Source organism: Copidosoma floridanum, unplaced genomic scaffold (genome assembly GCF_036245765.1).
Source record: "Copidosoma floridanum isolate Cflo_tuat_1 unplaced genomic scaffold, Cflo_Japanese_pri ptg000016l, whole genome shotgun sequence".
Lineage (NCBI taxonomy): Eukaryota > Metazoa > Arthropoda > Insecta > Hymenoptera > Encyrtidae > Copidosoma > Copidosoma floridanum.
The window spans coordinates 7070251-7086611 of record NW_028321893.1 but is presented as its reverse complement, the minus strand read 5'-3'; positions in this window follow the sequence as shown (position 1 = coordinate 7086611).

Below are 16361 nucleotides of genomic sequence, written 5' to 3'. Positions count from 1 at the left end.
ATAATTTACCTTTTCTTCCGAAATTTTATGTTTGTGTGTAAGAGCAAATGATTTGTACATTCATTTACCTAAGAAAGCTCAGGACGCTTCGAGGCCTGTGAACAAGCTATAATTGAACATGCGTTCTTTTTTTAAGCTTGGAGGCCTTTGAAATGTCTCTACACTATAAAAGTACTGTCACTAGATTGCTATTTGTTAATAATGGCTGAGCTCCTATACCAAAATGAATATACTTATATAATCGAAAAATAGCTTGGAGGCCTCCAAACGCTTCAAGGTAAATAAACGAACCAACCTCAAATACTAAAATTAATAAAACTTATATTAGTTGCAGTAACTATTAACGTTTTATAATGAAAATTTTTACGTTTCTAAATTTTTTTTAAATTTTCCTTTATGCTATTCACTTACTAATAAATTAATAAACAGTGTTTTTCATAACTTTCGAAAATACTGTACTTAATATGCCTGTACGTTGCTGTATTTTTTTCGCATGCTTTTCTTTCTTAAATCTTAATTGATTAAGATTATTCTATAAAATGTTATTTTCAGAAAGATTATTGATTTCTTATGATTTAAAAAAAAAAAAAACCTAATTTGTTGGAAGTCAGCTGTTTGATTAGAAGTTGAGTGACAGTACTTAGTATGATAATCGAAAACCAGACAGAAAACCTCTTAAGAAATTTTTTTAAGAAATAAAATTATAATGTGTATTTCAAATAGGAAAGGATAGGTTGCCTATACATTCATATACATATACATCCTTATATTTTTAAATTATACAGTCGTATGATTCTTAGGTTGAACAAGATCTTCCTCAGTTGAATAGTTTTCCCTTTATTACCCATCAAATTCAGCCCGATAAAAGTTTTTCCTTCCACCTTCACCGAAAGTTTGTTGCATCTGACCCAATTTCGAGCTAGAAAAAGCCTTATGTCAGTCCTGTCTTATGTGCGCAAACCAAGTGCGCAAGTACATTTAGTTACATATTATGTGACAAGGAGCAGCAGCAGTAGAACTGCAGAAGAAGCAGCATTAGTAACAGCAGACGTTATATTATATACATACTAGCAGCCCCCCGTCTAGGCTTCGCCAGAGACTTACTAAATAAAACACTGTAGTGTGTTGAGATGTAATGTGAAACATTTTAAGTTAGAAATTTTACACATATTCCTGATACATCTCAAAACAAAAATCTTCTTATAAAAACATAATTTTTGGGAATCCATATAGTTTATTTGGTCAAACAATAAGGTGTAAAAATTCAAAAAAATAATTATGCTGAAAAGTACCGTGCGTTCTTTATGCCATAAAATAATCGGTGGCCATAAGAAGCCGTTAATTAACAGTTTCTCCCGTGTAATTCACAAAAAGGGCTATTTTTTAAAGCTGTTAAGATTTTAAACCCCCAAAAAATATTTATTAAAAAAATTTTTTTTTCTCATATCTCACAACTTTATTACCAGAGCAACAAAGTCCTGGACCGTAAACCCTACATTTTTAATGCCACAAAAACACAAATACATTTTCTACTCATTAAAAAATCTGAAGTAGGATCTTTAAAGATTTCATTTCAGAGATTGCTGTGAGGGTACTATGAAAAGCTGATCTCTCACGTAATGGACTTTTTAGTTGTCGATTGTGACGCTGCTGTTTTAATCTCGATGAATTTTCTGCGTCAGTTTCTTCACGCCTAAGTAAAATTGTATTTATTAGATACACTTAAAGTTTTTCTTCCAATTCACCCTCTTGCGACTTTTGGCATGCTTAAATTTTTGTAACCACTAAAAGCTGTTTTCTGTCAAATTTTTTAAGTTCTACTATATTTGTTGGCAAGGTAGTTGAACGTCCGATGGCCCTAAAAAAGACCGGTGAGCTTCTTAAGTTAACTCTTTCTTCGGGAGAAAAATTACAAAGTCCGAAGTTTTGGGGCTAGTTGTAGTGCTCTTTCTCAACGTCTCCCGGTATAACGTCGAAGACGTTGGTGTCTAAAGCACCTTTTTTATTTGCAGATTCAGTTGTTTTGGTGATCTTAGACGGGAAGATTGGTTAGTGATACTCGTCCAGTGGAGGCTGTCCCGTTGGCTCAAGTTTTTTTTCCTTGATAGCTGTTGTAGGTTTTCCCAGCGCAGACCTTGGAGAGGATCAGTGATTCCTGGTTGAATGCTTAGAGTCGAGAGGGTAATATAGGGTCAACGGTCACTGGGGTTCCTAGCCTTGCGGCGAACAAATCCGCTTGTGACGTCTGACAGTGAATGACTGACTTTGTTTAATAGTGCCCGTCTTTAGTTAATATAGTCTTTTAGTCGACGAATCGCTTCCGGAAATGGTAGTAAAAATGTATTTGTTGGCAAGGTAGTTTACACTTAGGTGGATCCTAAAAAGAACTGTTGAAATTGATGGTTAAATAATTAGGGAACGTAAATACTTATAATGGCCCTAAAAAGCGCCAGTGGTAAAACTTCCAGGCTATTCTTTATTATTATTCCTGATGATGAAGAGCTGGCTACGGGTTGATTGATTCTTACCCAGGGAGTCTCGATGTACGGAGACTGTGATGAAGGGAGGCACGCCGCTGACCAAAGAATATCTCGTCTTCGGGTCGTTCCCCGGATAACCAACCGCTCATCGTTAGACGGGAACATGTGGGTAAACGCGTTGGGGACGCGACGACCAAGAAGATAGCCGTTGTGGCTGCCCGTGCCCCTCAGAGCTGTTCTTCTCTGGCTTACATTTGTAGTCAACAATTCTCTCACTGCATCAGGTGGGATGGTGGGACTGCCACACAACTCTAAAGAGTTGGTGCAGATTGTGCTCTGGCTAGATATGTCTCCTGGTATTATGCCAGAGACGTCATCGGTTGGAATTAATTTTTTTTTTGATCGCACTCGTTGAGATTCAGGGTGAATGGACACCTAGGTCTCTTCCCCTTTATAGAAAAGTGTCGTCCGTAACCGGGATACCCAGCTGCAAGACTTTCATCAGCATGCCTGCATGTACATCTGCATGGATATCGAGACGCTCCGGCTTATTATAACCACACTTATTTAATTCTGTTGCAGGTAACCTCGATTTTATATCGACGCCACCTAGCGGATTTTACTGAACTAAAGTGAAAAGCTGGCGTATTTTTGCTAAACTTTGAGCTCATTTATTGCTATTGTTATTAAATTTTTTATGACAAAAACTTTACTAAAACCATCTAGGGAGTATCATGAATCAGTGTGCAAAATTTCAGCAAAATCGGTTCAGTAGTTTTCGCGGTTAGCGATTACAACGGTTTTAGCGCCTTTGCTTCATAAATTAGTAAGATATAGCTCTGGACGTATAACCTTTACACTTTATGCGATACAGGGAATCGTAGGATGCATTTAAGTAACATAAGCAAAAGAAAAATTTTTTAAAAAATTATTCAAATTTTGTTTATAATAAATACATCTCAAGAATACACGTCTTATCAGAAATTTTGTTAGATAATTAACTTAAGAAATAAACTTTATAATTGTTTTTTAACAACAAAAAATAGATTGCTTATTTCAAGTAGCAGATCCTTCACCTTGATGTTTACCAAAAAAAAGAGAAGAGCAGATCACTTTTCCTACATAAAATTTACCACCTTGATTTGAAATAAAAAATGAATTCTGTATATCTCTTAAGAAGCAGCCATGTAATCTTTACTTAATTCTCCTCACAGAACATCTTTCTTTAAGTATTTCCAAGAAACTTTGCAGTCTTTTAAATCTGAGCACATCAAATTAAACATATTTTTTTGTTTACTCTACAAAAAATTCATTTACATCATACTGCGCCAAAAGTAGAACTTTCGTTCCGCTCCGCGAAATGAAAATCCCTTTTTTCGGCGCAAGATTGATGAAAAACAGCATACACACTACATTTGGAGGTTAAGAAATGCACGAGATTTTACGTTAACTACCCTCGGCTTTGCCTCAGGCGTTTATTTACGTGAAATGTAAGACATCCTTGGCCTTACTTACTAGATGCTAGTAAAAGTAGAAACAGGCAGCGCTATCACGCTTTTTTTTTCTGCTGATCACATGGATCCTAAGTTCAGGTAAACGCCACTTTGCTCTTGAGCACTAACAAATTGGCAGACTAAGTTAAACTTAGCAAGCGGGATTTTGAAAAATCATTAATATGCTCTGCCATTTTTTTTTATTTAAGATCGAAATAGATCCTTAGTTTCTCTAAACTTTTTGTGTAATCATGTATTCTAACTAGTGTAACTAGAAAGAAGTTGACTTAGTATTTAATGTTGATTAATTCCTGATCTTATGCTTTACAAGAGCAATGGAAATACCAAAAGGATTTTGTTACAAAGATACTATTAAAATTTTTAGTTTTTAATCAATTCTCGTATTCCATAGCATACAATACAAATTCTTCAATTTTTATACCACTTTAGTAATTATAACTTTAATCATTTTTGCCAAAGAGCACTTCAAGTTGGTTAAAAATAACAGTTTGTTAATTGTGATACTCTTAAAAAAAGCATAAAAAATAGCATTTACGTACGATGTAGCTGATACCCAGATGCACTTGGTCATAAAATACTAGCAAGATTTACTGAAATAAACACCGTCGTGTGTTGTCACGTGACGTAAAGTATTCCATCTATTTTTGATACTTCTTGGAAAAAAAACTACCCATTAAAAAAGTTTGTTTGGAAGCTATGCAGTTTATTAGGTTTGATAATAAGCTGTAAAAAATAATAACAATATAATGATGTTGAAAAGTATCGTAAGTTTCTCATTTTATAAAATAATTGGCCGGTAATTTGTACTTTCTCCCGGTATAATTAATAAAAAGGGCTATTTGTTAGGACTAAAATGATTGAAAACTAACAAAAAATATGTAATTAAAAAATTTTTTTTCCTATCTCACAACTTTATTACCAAAGCACCAAAGTCTAAAAGCTTTCTCTCTGTATTTTATATCGCTACAATAAATACAAATCCATATTATTCTATCTATTTAAAAATCTGTAAAACTTAAGTGACAGCTGTCAGGGTTATAATATAAAGGAGATTTTTTACTTCATGGATTATTTATTTGTTGATATTGACAATGCACTGCGGTTTCAATCTCGATAAATGTTCTGCATCAGTTTCTTGATGCATATAATTGTATGCATTTAGAGCATTTGAAGTTTTTCTTCCATTTTGCCCTTCTGTGACTATGGGCATGGTTAAATCTTTTATGAGCTCGAAAGGATGTTCTTTGTGAACTTTTTTAGGTTATAATACATTTTTTGGCAAAGTAATTCAACGTCTAATGGCCCAAATAAAAACCGTTCAGCTGAACCATCTCTTGACTGTAGTTTCCAGCAAACGTGACTGTTTTTTTTGCAGAGCTTAGTCATTTTGGCGATCTAAAATTGGGAGATTGGTTCGTAATTCTTACCTATTGGAGACAATTCCGTTTGCTTAAGATTACTTTTATTTTATAGCTTCAATGTTAGGTTCTACCAGGACAGACCTCGAAAAGGATCGGTGATACCTGGTTGAGTTCTTCAAGTAAAGAGGGTAATGCAGGGTTGTCGGTAGTCACGGTATCCAACATCGTGGCGAAAAACTCTGCTCATAATGTCTGCCAATGAAACTCTGAGTTGGTTTAATAGCTGATGGCTTGATATAGTCTTTGAGTAAACGAATTGTTGCAAAATATAATTGTAAAAATGTATTTGTTGGCAAGGTAGATTAGTAAGGACATATTATGATTGCTCTAAAAAGAACCAGTCAAGATACTTCCAGTTACTTCTTATTATTATTCTTGATGATAAAAAGCCGACTGCAAGTAGCTCCACTCTGACCCTCTAACCAAATAATATCCCGTCTCGAGTTATTTTTCACGTAACAAATTTTTCACCATTAGTCAGGTAAGAAAGCCTGGAGAATGCCTTCACTGTGGGTATACCGTTGGAACGAGCCAATGAGAAGGTGGCCTTTATAGGCTGCTCAAACTTCTCAGGGCTGTTCTTCCTGGCATACTATTGTAGCAAAATTCGCTTAAGTAACACAAAATTGGTCAGAAAAATGAGCATGAAATCCCAAATTGTTAGAGCCGATTGTGCTCTGTCTAGACATCTCCTGGTATTACGCCAGAGACGTTAGCGTTCAGAACGCCGTTTTATTGATGGCACTAGTTAATCTTGGTGATTTGGGACAGAATTCGATGTAAGTGGCTTGTCCATTAAAGAATAGTGTTGTCGGTAGCTCAGATACCCAGATGTACGACTGCCAACTCTATACTTCACCCTCCGGCAGAAAAAAGAAGAGGAGAGGGCCGCCATGCAGGTGACGGGGGCCCCCTGAGTAGGTAAATGTGGACCCAAGCTCAGTATTTATACTGATCAGCGAGGAAAAGCATTAAGTAAGCGCTAGAATACGGGTGCCGATTTTCAGGACTCGAGAGGATTGGCACCTCTAGCAACTGGTGGCGAGCTTGCTCGCTAATGCTGTGAGACGTGATGGTCTCCTTGGTGGCTCCACCCTGAAGTAATGCTAACGCGGTTCCAGGGTGCATCAAAAGCCACGCGGCATGGGGGGGGGGTTTAGTGGGTATGGGTGGTCTAATAAAAAAAAATTCACCGAGTCCCACACTACCGCTGTCCCTGCGGTGTGCCTCATTGCATTTTCCCTCCCTCAAAAAAAAAAAAAAAAAAAAAAACTCTATGCTTCATGCACTGATAGTAAATAACTGTGTTATTCGGCAATTTTTTTAACATATCATAACCAGAGTTGCTTAATTCTATTGCAAGGAGCTTCGATCTCACTTCTACGCCACCTAGCGAATCTTACAGTGCTAAAGTAAAAAGCTAGCGTATTTTTCTAAAACTTTAAGCTTATTTATTGCTATTTGTTCAGTTGAGAATAATCTGTTTTTGTATTTTGGCGCTAGCATGGCTGCCCTTGGCACTGAGACCAGAAGACAGTATACTAGACATTAGTTTTATGTTCAGTTGGCAGTTCATTTTTTTTATTATTTAGGCTACCATACTGTCTCCTCCCTTTTGCACCTCAGAGGCTTGGTGCCTTTGATATCGCGATGTAATGACACGGTGTGCCCGCTCTCTGCTCAACGAGATATCGACCTAGACGGACCTTGCTCATGCAAGATCACTTACAGTGAAGTCCTCTTGCTCATTTTAATTGCACTTAGCTCCAGGTCAACCCTTGCCCTGCACTGACACAGAAATTTCGTTACATTCAAGCATTTACTTTACTGTGTGTCATGGTATGGCAGCTTTGACTCTTACTCGCACATACACAAATCAACGCACATGTTTCAATTCGTATTCTTATATCGCAGTAGTGCAGATCAGTTTACTACCTGCACATCAGGACAAGTAATAGGCATTACAGATTTGAAGTGTTTGCATAGGCACATGTTCGTTTTCGTAATATTCTGCGAATCAATTTTGGATCATTCTTCGATATAGTTTGTTTTAGATTCGTTTTGCTTCAGGTCGACCCTCACCCTTCGCTTATATGCACACCTTGCCAAGCTTCCTCAGCACAATTCTTTAACATTAGTTAGCTAAATTCGTTCCTTTTTCTAATTCATCTTCGAACTCAAAATAGCTTTGATAAGATTTTTTCAATTTGCGTTCAAGTGTTCTACCAACACATGTACAAAATTTGTATTAAATATAAGCTAACTCTGCTACAAAATGAGAGTTGTTTCAAAAATTTATCGTCATCATGCTTTCACACCTCTGCAAATGAATAAGTGCTCCAAGTCTATGGTCGAGTCTCGATCAGTAGATTGACCAAGATATCACTAAATAAACACTATTAGAATTAATTTTTTTTTTTTGAAACTATATAAATGCCATGTAGAAAGTGTAAGGAATCAGTTTTTAAAATTTTATTAAAATCAGTTAAGTAGTATTCATGGTTAACCATTACAACGATTTTTGGAATTTTGCTTCACATATTAGTAAAATAGCAAAAGAAGTTTGTAAGCAGACCTCTTACCTAATTTATCAGACGGTCGCAGTAATATTTCATTTTCATATTTACTAAACATAATGCAAGTCTGTGGCTTTTATAAACCTTAATTATTTGGAGTATAAATGTGTACAAAGCAATATCTTACACCGAAATGTTCAGACCAAAACGCACAAGGAAACTGTATAGCTAGTTTTATTTCATGTAGCGTTATTGTATGCTTGATATAATAATATTTTAAAGTAAGACTCTTCGTTTTCTTCTTATTACATGTTTAACTAATGTTTCAAGATACTTCTTTTTACAGTTACAAACTTAGTAAACTTGTTTTTGACAGGTAGTGAATTATTAAATACAGTAATTTAAAGTGTCAAGCAATTCTATAGCTACCATACAGAGATAAGTTGCCAATAGTGTACAAAAATTTATTTTCGTAAACAACGTACTGCAATATTCTGTGACTACAGTTTATTTAAAAGGTTGTATTTAGATGTAAAAGTGCATGTCAAAAGTAATAGAAGGTTTTGATGAAATAATAATACTGTTGATAACAGTGACTTGACTAACAGTTTTTAGGATTGCTAAAAAAAAACTATCAGTGCATCTCTAAAACTTTGTATGATATTATCTCTTGTATATGTACAACTTACTAATGTTGCCCTGTGTTAAATAACAATTTTTTACTACATGGATCCTTTAATCTTTTGTAGCGTTCTTGGAGTAACTTTATGTGATAAAAAATGACTTTTGAAAAGATTTTTAACGCAACTGTATTACCTATTTATTTAACAGAAACTTACTTTTTCGTAAATAGTATACAAATAAGTCAGATGTGTCATTTAATATTTTCATTTCTGAATTCGTCTTTTTGAATGAAGTTCTCTAAAAGAAAGATAACTTTTCCAGGAATCCAGTGCTGAAAGTCTCATATTGTAGAGATTCTGAGAATTCTCTTACATATATGAAGGATAATAAAATGTAATTCTTGCTTTGAAAAAGACAGCATTCTATCTTCTAAGTACAACAAAATATACACAGAGTATTAACGGTGTAATGACATCAGCCTCAAAGTTTTATGAGCAGGTTATTAGAGCTTTGTCGTTATAGGGGCAGTACAATGTTGTTTTTGTTTTTTTTTTTTTTTAATTTTAAGAGTGGTTCTTGTAAAAACAAAGTTAAAAAAGTTCGTTAAACAATAATGGTAAAGCCTTTTTGGAAAAAAATTAATAATTAAGTAGGAATCTGCTTATTTTGCAACAACCGTAATACTTATCTGTTTAACAGGAACTCAATTTTTCGTAAATAGTGTACAAAGTCAGATGTGTTATTTAATATTTTCAACTCTGAATCCTGAGCCTGTCCGAAAAAGTGCTTTGGATTATTTGACTTTAAAATGCGGTATTGAACTGTACCAGACATAACATTATTGACGTGTTGTTTACTTACCTAACAAAGAAAGGTGTGGACAAGCAAGTGTATCGGGTTACTGCATGGTCAGAGCAAACAAGGTATTACTCTAGGATGAGTTGTACACACAATAAACCATACAATATTGAAGCTCATACTGGATGTTTTCATGAATCGCTTACTAAGTTAACAGAACTGCAAAAAGTCAACATTTTTTACAGTATAATAACAGACAACAATACAATTTTTTTTTAAGCCATCCGAATAAAGAAAAGACTCTTTTGTCTGATACTCCAAGTTGAGTCACAGAATTACTAATGTTTACTTAACAAACAATTCGCATGCTATAGTACTATACTTTTTTTTAATGTGAGTGCGTATACACGGTCGTGCGCACATGTGTGTGTTTTTAATATATGTGCATGTGCCTATATCATAGGTTAATAAGATGCACAAATGTGTGTACAAACTTTATGTACGCATGTGCAGATACGCATGACTGCAAGTTTGGTATGTATTTTACGTACATAAACATACGTATACGCGCGTGTGTGTGTATGTATTAGCATGTATGTTGTGATTAATTTGATTGATAATAATAATAATATGCATGCCCACAAATAATATGCACAAAAGTACTTATACCCATGTACATAAGCAATGGTGTATGTATTATACGAGTTAGTATGCATGTGTGACCGTATAAGGGTCATCATGAAAAAAACTTGGGCGATTGAAGAGTCATTTTGATTCCAAACAAAACAAGTCTTATCATCATTTTTTGTCGATCTATCGTGATAAGTAAGGTGAAAACTAAGAGAAAAAAAGTAGTAGCACTTTCTACGTACGTAAGCATCTCTAAATACGTACAAATTTCAGATTTTTGGTAGTTACGGTAACTACGCACTTTTTCAGAATTAAGATAATTTTAATGTTTTTCAGGATTTTCTTCAAGTTAATTACGCTACTTTCTTACTTTGTCTCTATTTTTGGCTAATTTTGTATTTTTGTAGTGCAATTTTTATTTTATTTATTCTGTGAAGTTTACCCATAACAAAGTTTTTGCGCGATATCGTTACACGAAATCTTTGTAAGAATTCTTGCACGATAGTCTACATGCTATCCTACACGATATTAAGCAAGACTTACGGCAATGAAAAAATAAAAAAGTATAAATTGTTATTCATAAAATTTTAAATTTTTCTGCTTAAACGCTTGTTACCATCCGGGGAATTATTTTATTAATTATTGTATACTAAAATAATCATTTTTCTTAAATTAGATCGTTTCTACATAAATTTAAATTTTGAGTACCGACTTCCAACTAGTACTTGATAGTACCACATATCGCTCGCCAGGTGGCGACCACTAGTCTATATCGAACATCGCAAGTAAGAAAGCGACGTAAAGTATGTAAGAAGGACTGTGTGACGACTGATTGGGATCGATCCGAGTTATGCAAATATGTGTAATGCATACCTCTTAAGCCACTCAATTACTTAAAGTACATATTCAATAAATATCACTGTATCAATACAAAACACTTGTCTACACCCTTTTTGTTTTCCCCTCAAAACAAAAAAACAAAAAAAAAAAACAACAACAAACACCCACTGGTCAACCTGGCCACCAACCCATCGAGGCCTCTACGCATCACTGCTCAAACGCCATATCTCTCCGATGAGTTGGATTCCGAGGAATGAAACGAAACCACTACGCCAACAACATCGGACATAGTACCACCATCGTTGTTTAACCAAAAGGGAAGGCTTGAGATACTTGAGAGTGACTCCAATCTCTTCCAACTACACCCCCCTTGTTCAAAGTTGCCCACCCCCAAAGGCCACTTTTAACAAGCTGTTAGAAAAGCTAATATAAGTATTTAAAAAAAAGCATCTCTTTGCTCTAGTTAGGGGATTGGAACCTGGTCCGGAGGACTCGTAGTCGTGTGTCTTACCCACTGTGGATTAGACACTCGGAAAAGAATTTACGTCCTTATAAGGTAGATCTAAAACTTATGTTTATTATTTTATCATTTCGTAAATAATATTTACCATCTTGGTTACCTAATTAATAATAAACATCTTATAAATGTACATTTTATATTTTTTTGTGTCTCTTAACACGTTTATCAACAATAATTCTAGCAATTGATTTTACAACTACTTTTTGTTCACGGATTTTACTTATACTTTACATATACTTTTCATTCCAAGAGAAAATTAGTCCATATTTAAAAGTGCCCGAACGAAAAAAAATAATGTAAGGAAATTAAACAAACCGTAACTTTCTGTGATGTAATATAACATTTTATTAGATTTTGTACCACATTTACAGTTTGTTACGTTTTGTTACATTTAGTTACAGTTGACTAAAACTTGATATATTACCTTACGACACGTAACATTTACTATAAAGATTCTAAAAAGGCACTCGAATCTCGTGAAAAAGCGACCGTAATAAACCCTATTAAAACGTGAGGAAATGTTGTCATGTGTGATATTTTATAACAGCTTACAGTTTTTAGCAGTTTATTGCACTGGTTTAATTTTGTTATAATTAATAACTTTTAGACACATTTTCTTACATTTTTGAATAAAAATTACTGTCAACGAGAAAACGTTGAGGTATTATTATGGATAATAATTAGTGTAATAGTATGTGTTAAATCATATTAAAACGTAACGAAAATGTAAGAAAACATAACACAACATTATAAAATGTGAAAAACATCTAAACTCCATGAGAATAATAGTTTCTTATATCTTCTTAGTTTTCCTACGGGTCACAGCATATTATCACACATGATGACTTTTTCTTCCATTTTGTAACGATTCCTCATTCCCGCTAGGGTCTAATGAATTTATCGTTACTATCACTACAATGTTGTAAACAACCTTTTCTTTTATAACACATTAATGTCGGTATCGAATACCAGCACGAAAGATAATATTTTTCACTTATTTATACAGGACTCAGATAAATTACATAAATTTTTACAACATAAGTTTATACATGCAATAAATTTTTTTTAAAAACTATTAGATCCAAACAAAAATTACAAAAATTTCTTCTTAACTTGAATAAGAGACTATTAAAAAGCATTATCTTAAAGACATAATAACATCATTAAATGCTATTTTACATAGTTTTATTAAATTATTTGTATTTTTTATAATTTTAATAATAATATTAATCATTTTTTTTCATAATTTTGTTTAAGAAAGACATTGTAAAACATGGTAAAAAAGTATCATATAGGCAGTGTGCCAAGATCGTGCCGAGAACTCGCGCACTCTTGTGCGCAGCCGGCCTCCGATTGGCTGAGCGACTGCGCGTCGCTTAAACCTCCGAAACTCAAAGACATAGCGCTCAAAGCCCGAACACATGAGACCCAAATGCCTAATCCCCAACGACCCAGTGCGCTTACTTGGCCGCACTTTTATTTTATTTATTGGTAAGCAAAATTCCAAGCGGCTAATCCCCAACGACCCAGTGCGCTTACTTGGCCGCACTTTTATTTTATTTATTGGTAAGCAAAATTCCAAGCGGCTAATCCCTAACGACCCAGTGCGCTTACTTGGCCTCACTTTTTTTTATTCATTGGTAAGCAAAATCTCAAGCAGCTAATCTCCAACGACCCAGTGCGCTTACTTGGCCTCACTTTTTTTAATTTATTGATAAGCAAAATCTCAAGCGGCTGATTTCCAACGACCCACTGTGCTTACTTGGCCGAACTTTTATTTTATTTAGTGGTAAGCAAAATTCCAAGCAGCTAATCCCCAACGACCCAGTGCGCCTACTTTGCCGCACTTTAATTTTATTATTAATTACTAAAATTCCAAGCATCTAATCCTAAACGACCTAATGGGATCACATACCACGATTAATTATTAATTTGAATCACAAATCAATTTAAGTTGATATATAAAATTAATAACAAGGAAAAGGATGTCTCAGCATAATCTGGAGTAGGCCGAACTTACGGAATCGTAACGACTCTGCACACTTAAAAGCTTTGCTTCCTAAAGGAAAGAAAAGTTGAACATCTGAGTAAGTGCGATTTATACTAAATTCAGAATAAAATTTAAATAACACAAGTAAAGGGTAAGCTGTGGTTGATACTATCAACATATGGAAGTTTGTAATCTCTTATGTCGTGTAGTGCACTCCCTCAGTTGTTTACGAAGTATATTTTGGAACCAGAAATTGTGAGTTCGAGACTTTAAATTTTTTTTTTCTTCTTCATTTTTTTCTGTGTTTGTAAATACATATAGATATTTATTTATATATTAGTAACTATGTACAAGCATGCATGCATAATAGTCTAATTCGAGTAGCGCAATAACTTCTGTTCGCACATTTTTAAAAAAAATTTTCTTTTATTTAAACTTAAAGGAATTTAATCATCGCTAGCTGACCAATACGTTCATTGCCTGCACTTTTGTTTATTTAATAAATAAACAAAGCTTTAAGCAGCTAATACCCAATTACTCCAAGCTATCGCTTGGCCAAACATTCATTCATTTATTTATTAATCATTTAACTTTTCAAGAGTCGTAGCCTAAGTAAGTTGAAGCGCTCGCTTGTGTGTGCTTCCATTTATTTGCGAAGTATGTTACATTTTGAGAGCGTATTCTACTGTCAAGTAATTCAAAGTGCTTCCCTGGACACAGTATTAGTTATTTATTAAGTATTGATCGTTTCAGAGCCTTATCCCAGGAAATTTTAATTTCTCGATTAAGTGCGCTTTAATTTATTAAGTCAATACACTCATTTTATTAAATTTATTCTCAATTTAGTATAAATCTTACTTACTCAGATGTTTAACTTTTCTTTCCTTTAGGAAGCAAAGCTTTTAAGTGTGCAGATTCGTTATGATTCTGTAAGTTCCGCCTACTCCAGATTATGCTGAGACTTGCTTTTCTTTGTTATTAATTTTTTATATTAACCGAAATCGATTTGATATTCAAATTAATAATAAATCATGGTATGTGATCCTATTGGGTCGTTGGAGATTAGATGCTTGGAATTTTAGTAATTAATAATAAAATAAAAGTAAGGCCAAGTAAGCTTACTGGATCGTTGGGGATTAGCCGCTTTAGATTTTGCTTACCAATAAATAAAAAAAAGTGAGGCCAAGTAAGCGCACTGGGTCGTTGGAAATTAGCCGCGCAGAATTTTGGTAATTAATAAATAAAAAAAAGTGAGGCCAAGTAAGCGCACTGGATCGTTGTGGATTAGCAGCTTGAGATTTTGATTACCAATAAAAAAAAAAAAGTGAGGCCAAGTAAGCGCACTGGGTCGTTGGGGATTAGCCGCTTGAGATTTTGCTTACCAATAAATAAAATAAAAGTGCGGCCAAGTTAGCACACTGGGCATTGGGGATTAGCTGCTTGGAATTTTGCTTACCAATAAATAAAATAAAAGTGCGGCCAAGTAAGCGCACTGGGTCGTTGGGGATTAGGCATTTGGGTCTCATGTGTTCGGGCTTTGAGCGCTATGTCTTTGAGTTTCGGAGGTTTAAGCGACGCGCAGTCGCTCGGCCAATCGGAGGCCAGCTGCGCACAAGTGTGCGCGAGTTCTCAGCACGATCTCGGCACACTGCATATAGGTTTTACTTTGGATTCTTATTAAATCATGGTGAATTAAAATAGCAAAACAAAAAAGGTATTAAAATATATATGTAAAGTTTATTTTGTTCTATACTTTTGAAAACACAAAACTTATTTTAACAACAAAAAAATCGTCAACAAGTAATGCTTCTCAATCATTTATATTATTTAAAAATTGTGTAAGTTGTCTCATTCTAGTATGCTGAAATGTAATGGGATTCAGATTTTTTGAATACTACTACACAAAGTAAAATACATACGTATTTATACAGATATTTAACAATTTTAAAAATACTGTTCATGAAGATACAAGACTCATGAGAGTGACAACAATAATTTTTGAGAAGCATCGATTAAATACTGTGTTTTTGTTCTGAGACTCAAATTTTTAAATTGTTTTGACTAAAAACATTATAGGTACCTGCTCTACAACTTTCTCTAAATACACCTAAATGTATGATCATAAAAATTTATTTCACTAATAGAAACGGTGAATACTTGTAGGAATCGCAAGCGGTGAAAATTGTGTGATGTATAACATATTTATTGAAGATAGTTTGCGCATCACTATTCTGCTCTAAGAATGTTGTTAATACTGCTTGTAATAAGAAAAAAAATCAAAATTTCTTGTCACATATATTTTTAGATTCTTAAAGAAAATGGTGTACCTGTTTTATTATAAATAATCTCACATTCACGAGTTTTCCTCGAAAAAGGAGAGAAATTAAATTTTTACCTTATCTTCACCTTTTCAAGCTATCATACATTAAACACAAAATTTTCAGTCAATTATAGATGTATAAAATGCTCAAAGAAATAGAAACTAACAATGGAATAAGTTATTTGATTAATAAAAAAGATTATGAAAATATCTGTGTCTAAAGCCCGATAAATCTGGGTCTAAAACTAATGGTCCAGCTGACGGTGCTAGACTTGTGATCTTATAGCGCTAGCATAAAAAGTTCCGTACACTCTTCATAATTTTAATTATTTGAAGTTGATTATTTAACTTTTATAGTCGATAGTATTATATATTATGGGTGAAATTAACACTTTTGTTTGATACATATTATTTAAAGGTATTAAAATTTAATCTTTAGTACTAAAGCTGTGAATTTGCTTTTTGCAGAGGAGCAAAACTGTAGTACTGATACTGATGTAGTACTAATAAGCTTTCATAATTATTTAAAAAACTTTTTGTTATGCTGTTAAGACCTAACCTTTATTATTATAAATGTAAAACAAAAAAATATGATCTTTCTTTACAATTTTAATAATTTATCTTACTAAACCATGTTAACAGATTTATTATGATTTAATTTACGAAAAATGAAATAACTTAAATTAAGTTTTACATGAAACAACATTT